This window comes from Mastomys coucha, unplaced genomic scaffold (genome assembly GCF_008632895.1).
Source record: "Mastomys coucha isolate ucsf_1 unplaced genomic scaffold, UCSF_Mcou_1 pScaffold13, whole genome shotgun sequence".
NCBI lineage: Eukaryota > Metazoa > Chordata > Mammalia > Rodentia > Muridae > Mastomys > Mastomys coucha.
The window spans coordinates 66,865,675-66,872,801 of NW_022196895.1; the positions used below are offsets into that span (position 1 = coordinate 66,865,675).

General features: G+C 37.8%; 1 long non-coding RNA gene across 1 annotated transcript in view; it reads left to right on the forward strand.

The window, feature by feature from the left end:
• The window catches only part of LOC116087714, a 13,781-nt gene extending 6,961 nt beyond the window's left edge, over positions 1 to 6,820 (forward strand). The window contains exon 2 of the long non-coding RNA XR_004117579.1: positions 6,542 to 6,820. This is a non-coding gene — a long non-coding RNA (uncharacterized LOC116087714). The remainder of the gene's footprint in view (positions 1 to 6,541) is intronic.
• The last annotated feature ends 307 nt before the right edge of the window (positions 6,821 to 7,127 follow it).

Below are 7,127 nucleotides of genomic sequence, written 5' to 3' on the forward strand. Positions count from 1 at the left end.
AGTGGATATTAGCCTAGAAGATCAGAATACACAAAGTACAAACTACAAACCACAAGAAACTCAAGAAGGAGGAAGCCCAAAATGAAGATACTTTGTTCCTTCTTAAAAGGGGGAGCAAAATGCCCATGGGAGGAGTTGTAGAGACTAACTTTGGAGCAGAGACTAAAGGAAGGACAATTCAGAGACTGTTCCAAGTGGGAATCCTACCCATATTCAGTCATCAAATCTAGACATATTATGGATGCCAACAAGTGCTGGATGACAGGAGCCTGAGATAGCTGTCTCCTGAGAGGTTCTCACAATACATGACTAATACAGATGTAGAGGCTCACAGCCAACCATTGCACTGAGTACAGGCTCCCAATGAAGGAGCTAGAGAAAGGACCCAAGGAGCTGAAGGGTTTGCAGCCCCTTAGCATGAACAACAATATGAACTAACTAGTACCCTCAGAGCTCCCAGGGACTAAACTCCAACCAAAGAGTACACATGGGGGGGACTCATGGCTCCAGCTGCATGTGTAGCAGAGGATGGCCAAATCGGTCATCAATGTGAGGAGAGGACCTTGGCCCTGTGAAGGCTCTATGCCCCAGTGTAGGGGAATGCCAGGGCCAGGAAGTGGGACAAGGTGGGGTGGTGAGGAGGGGGAGGGGTGAGGGAACAGGGAATTGTTTTAGTTTTTTGTTTTAGTTTTTTTTAATTTTTATTTTTTTTCTAATTTTATTTTCTTTTTCTTTTTTCTTTTGGACGGGAATTTGGGAAAGGAGATACTGTAAATAAAGAAAACATCTAATAAAAAAAAATCCAGCTCTACGTCAAATTGGTCAAAGCTCGTCTAGTATTTACAAAACACGATAGATGAGATGTTACACAAAACCATTGCATCTGAAGATCTGCTTTTCCTTTATTCTCAAAGACAACTGGAAAGGAAAGCATTGTAATTACTTGACAGTGAGAGTATAAAATTGACTGAGCTGTGATGAGTTGTAATCTTCTATTGTGTAAGTCGCTCCTGAATCTGGCTTTCTGATGTGATGAAACTTGAAAGAAAAGAGGGTATTTGCCTTTTATATTGTGCCCTTTCACTGCTGTTTTAAAAGATGGTTTCCAAAAAGTATTGGCCAATTTGGACTGAGGAGAGAAATATTGAAAGCAGCACATGGCTGGTGAGACAGTTCAGTGGGTAAATATTGTTTCCAAGATTGATGACCTGAGCTTAATCCACAGGACCTACACAGTGGAAGGAAAGAAGCGACCTACACCAAGTTGTCCTCTGATCATGTGCCATGACATTTGTGTATGTTCCAAATAAATAAATGTATTTAATGTTAAGAATGTTTAGAGAAAGCATCAATTATAATTCAATCAATATTGCTTGAGCACCTTCTCTGTTACATTTCAGAGAAAAGAGACAATTAGCTTCAATGTGGCAAATGGAAAGAGTATATGTGGAATACATTTAAATTGTAAAAATGTTATACATGTAGCTATTCCACATAAACTTCAAATGTACATATTAGAATGTAAGTTGTGTTTTATTCAGGTTGAGTATGGATAACTAGGAAAGAAGAGAAAAGAACTGATTTGTATGATATGATGGTAGATAATATGGCCACATCCCGGGTCTGCCTGTTTGATACTGGTTTCATTTCCCAGGCATTGAAGTGTGACTCATTGGATTATGTGTCTGATTTTCATTCACCAGCTCTATCGTCTCCACCAAATGCATAGTGGTTAGGTTGAGGAGCTGAGTGGATTAATATGTGGATTGATTTAAGCATTTAGAATAGTGTTCAATGTTAGTGACATTTTTTTTGTTACATTGTATTCCATAATGTTGAGAGTAAAAATGACCTATCCTTTATTTGTCTACATTGACTACATGTACCAATCTCTCATCTCTAAATGAGAGTGTGTGAAATTGGGTTGTATTTTGGGGACAGTGGTAGGTAGAAAAACCATGTCCAATTCAAGACATTGAAAGATAGTTATCTAGACTTAGTGGTTTTGGTCATTTGTTTGTGTTTTGAAGTAGAGTCTTGCTCTGTAGCTTATGCTAGTCTCAAATTCAGTATGTAGTCCAAGCTGAGCTTACGACATACTTGCTTCAGCTTTCTGGGTGTTGGAATTGTGGCTATGTATCTCTGTGACCATCCTATCTATAAATTGTTCTGTCTGCAAAATTAGTATTTATTAGCAAAAATTCAAACAATGTTGAGATGTCCCAAGGCAGACTTTGTGGTAGTTTAAATAGACTTACATATGCACAGGAAAGTATTATAAGGATCTGCTGATGGCTTTAGGAACCTTAGCTTTCCTAAGGCATGAATTTCATACTATGAGTCAGCTCATCAGCTCTCACAGCCATTCCATGTAAAAATCTTCCCATCACTTCAAAGAGATGCCCATGGCCATCAGCAATCAAACTCTGTGTCTTCCTCTACAAGAAACCATGATGTGTGTTTTCCTAGACTTGCTGCTTCTGGACCCTTCAGGAAACAGAATAGTGCAATATGTGCTTTACTCTGTTTCTTTCCATTTTAACACAATAGATTTGAAACTCATGCAGTTATCAGTAATTTTCTTTTATAATTTAATAAGGTACTTTCACCTTTCCTTGTTGGTATACAGACTTACCTCACAGTTTCTTTTTTGGGGGGAGTGTTATGGATTACTCCATTTTATGACTATGCTTAATTCCAATTTTCTCCAAAATATATTAAGATAGTTTGATTCTTTACATTTTTCCTCCTTTAAATGTTTTAAATTGGAGTATATAATTTTCTATTCTCTAATTTCTCCCTCCATCTCCTCTCAGCTACCCTCCTTCTAACCCCTCTTGTAGGCTTAAAAATTTTTAAACTTACTTTTAGTAAGGGTTCTCAAATGTTTTGACCCTGCTTTTAGCCCATAGACCAAAGGTAGGGGAGAAAAGATGGTAATGAGGACAAGGAGATGTGGACCTATTTAGCAGTAGTTTCTTGGGGTGGTTCCAATCTCTGTCAGGATACCAGTGGTCCAGTTCAATAGGGTCAGGATAGCAAACATGGACCAGCAGCAGTGGCATGATCTAGCAGAGACCACCAGTCCTCCATCAAATCTGCTCAAGTTGGAGGGAGCGACCAGGACCAGCTGAGATACCAGAAGTTCTCCGCTACACTTCTCTCAGAGAAGTGAAGATCTGTGAAGATGAGGATGCAAAGCCAATGAAGACTTACAGAGCACTATACAAGCTAGTGTTCTGTCACTGTCTGTGGAGTCCTATTTATACTTTCTCCAAACATCACTTGTACTCCCATGGGTCTTGCCTGAACAAAACAACACGTGAGGCTACCTCATGACTTGAGTCTGTATCAGTAAGACACGACATGAGTCTGTATCACCTGACATTTCCAGAAATTTCCATGTCACCATCCCATGTTCTCTGATAGCTCCTTATCTTTGATATTATTGTTAGACGCATAAGTATGTATACACACACACACACAAACACATACACACACGCTATGCTGAGCCTATCTTTGTTCTTTACATGTGTATGGTTTCAAGACTGACCACTCTGTGTAGGATAGCCAATAAAGGGACTCATCCCCGGGAGAAACTAATTCTCCATTTTTCTGCAGTATTGTTAATTTTCTATAGTTCTTTGTCTATGTGTGGGGCCCCATGAAATTCCCCGTTTCTGTGTCAACATCTCCATTGATGTTGGCATTGTTCTGCTCTGGTTCACGCTGCCCACTATTGAGAGAATGGTTCTCAAGAGACTTCCAGGGATTCTGGTTGTTACAGGCTTCTCACTCCCTCTTCCGTGATGTTTTCTGACAAGACAACACAAACACTGTCATGTTTATACCAGTCAGTAAATTTTTCACAATTCTGTGTCATAATTTCCTTAAAATGGAGCTTTTAATTCAAATGGTACAGAAAAAATAGATTCTATATACATTTATAAATAATTTTTTAAGAAATAGTCTCATTTTAAAAATCATACTAACAATGTGTGATTGGAATCTACTTTCCAATATTTTTACATATACTGTTATATGTTATTAAAAATTGTTATCAGTATGATATGCTGTAACTCTTCTTCATTTGACCTTTAGTGAAGCTAAGTGAGAAATGATCAAATGCTTTTGTGGTTCAGGGGTTTGCTTAGTTTTTCATGTAAGTGCATAATTCATATAGCAGTAATATAATGGCTTTTGATATTTTCTTCTTGTTTCTTTTTCTTTTACTCCATCTGAAATAATATTTGCTTTTTCTCATTGTGAGTTGCCTAAAATGTTTACATTTTTCCTATGTATTTTATGTGAAAATGATAAAATTTCCCTTTCCTCACCTTGGCCTTCAACTTTCTGTATGACAAAGGCTGGCTTTGAACACCTGACCTTCCTGCATCAGCTCTTGGTTATACTAGATCACAGTTGTGTACTGTCATGCTCAAATATATTGAAAAAAACACTTTAAAGATTAGATAATTTAAAATTTAACTTTTTTCCATATTAAATATGTATTTTGCTTACAGTCAAGCAGGTTTTCAGTTAAACCCGTGTTCTGATGACAACAAGCAGCTCTAGGACCCATGCCAACTGCGCTAAGGCTTAGGGATTTCCTTAATCAGGTGTATAGATGTCTCTTTTTTTGAAATTTTCAGAGTTGTACATTAACAGTTACTTTTCTGACTGTGTGCTGTATTCTAGCATGGGAGTAGGAGATGAATTTGGATGTCTTATTTCACACAGAAAGTTTCTTAAAGGGAAATAATTTATTATTTCTCTTTTGTAACTGCAAAAAATTGAGACAGAATTATTAAGAACAAACAACACTTAATGACTGTATCAGTCCTCATTTTTCATTGCTGTAACAAAATACTTGAGGCTAGGCATAATGGGAAGAAAGAAGGCATTCTATTTTCCTTTTCTGTTGATGTGCCAAAAAAGAACCCACCGTCTTCCTGCCAATTCCATGTAATTTTAAAGACTGTTTTCTGTTATTAATAGTGCAATGAGTTGAACATGTGGTAGCTATTGGCAAATGGGGACAAGGCCATTTACTGGGACATGACTAACCTACTAGTGGCCATATAACTGGTCAAAGTGCCTAGTTCAAATAACTCTGAGTGCTGATCCTTCTAAGGGTTATTTATATCAACTGCCTAGAATCCAAGGCTCAGGGAACTTTATGTCAGGTAGGAAAGAAAGCTATGACATGTTGACTTCTGAACATGGCATGGCTGTTTTGCACAAAGTTTACCAGCTAGGGTTACCTGTACAAGGCAAATGAAGAATGGATGAAACAGTGGTTTGTAGACCTGACTCCTTCATAGGAGCTATTGGTAGCTGATAGCCATGGGAGGGAGAGTTGCTCTTCTTTGGGGAAACTGAGACTTTTATTTGGCCTTTTCTGAATTTGTGATGACTTAAAATTTAATAAGTAAGTTTAGTATAGAAATGAATGTATAGATCTACAAGTCTATCGGTACAGAGGGAGTATAAGTTGATATATAAATTGAAGAGTCATCAGAATATGGGTAGGGCTTTGGTCATGGGAGGTGGTAAAATTATCTCTAAGAGGTGACTGTATAATGTGTTGGAGTGAAATGTAAATTTTCAGGCTAGAAAGAAGGTAGCACCTAGCAAAATAAAATTTGAAGAATAATTCCCATCATTGAATAAGAACATGTGTTCTGATTGACACAAACCAGATAGTTTTAAGTATGAAGAATGCATAAAGAAATAGTAGTGACATCACAATGGAGTTTCATAGATATCAAAGAAAGGTCTTGCCCATGAGCAGGCCCACACAATTGCCCACACAACTGTGTATTTATACATTTTACCAATAGAACAATAGGCATAGTCTAGGATGAAAAGTAGTACATCCAGTATCTTGATATAATTAAACCATTTTCAGACTCATTGAGCTCTTGAGCTACCATTTCTTAAAGAGTTGTTTGGGGATATTCTCCAGAAAAAATGAGAGAACGAGCTAAGAAAGAAGACATAAGATGCAGAAAACAGGATTCAGAGACTGGAGAGATGTCACACAAGTTTGATTATGTGAATTCTATCCCCCATGGACCCCCATCTTTCCATGGAAAGATGGAAGGAGAAAACCAACTGCACAAAACTGAGCTCAGATCTCCACACTGGCACTGTGTCAAGTGTGTGTGCACCATCCCTCACTACAGCATACACGTAATAACAATGATGGAAGAAGCCCAGGAGTCAAAGCAGCTGGGGGTAAAGGGAAATCTATTCACTAGGTTAGAAAACAATTAGTTCATGTAATAGAATAAGGAAGATAATTCTTCTGGAGGAAGGGAAGGGAAGCAACACACAAGCATAGAAAATATGAGCAGGAATTTAGGAATGCCCGCTAAGAGGGAAAAAATATCCAATGGAAGTGTTTTCCATGAATATTATACTTAAGGAGAGAATATTATACTCAAAAAGTAAATCAAGTTACAGTTTACTACCTACATTATTAACATACCTTAGCAATTTAATTATCACTGATATTTATCTTTCACAACTATTCTAGAGATAAGCAACAGGAGACTGGACTAAGACTACAGAACAGAGTAAAATGGCAAACCGCGTTATCGTTGGAAGTGTATATACCATCTAGAGAAATGAGCAGTGGAGGACGGCTCACCAGAGGGAGGCAGCTTTCCAGTCCATCCTGTGGTCTTGTAAAGTGAGGAGGCAAGAGGTGCAGCCCATTAGTTTGGATCAAGGCATGGAGTGAAAAATATTTTTGTTGTTGTTTCAGAGATGTTTGGGGGTGGGGGAAATGCTAATAAAATTATAAATAGAAGGAGCTGAGGAGGTGGAGTTGAGTCATTTGAGTGAGAGAAAGTTTCATGTATCATCCTGGGAGCCCAACAGATAAGACATAGTGGTATAAATGTGCTAATTAAGTATTTGGAGTTGAGCCTTAGAGAAACAAAATGCAAGCAGTTAAAGAGTTTGCCTCTGGGGACTGAGAAGCAAAGGGAGGGAGGCAAAGAAACTAGAATTGATGTTTTTCTCCTGGAGCCCTTATGTTGTTTTTGATTCCTAAGCTATATGTATTTGTTACTTTGAATAAAAATAACAATGAAATAAAAACTAAATTATAATAGTGA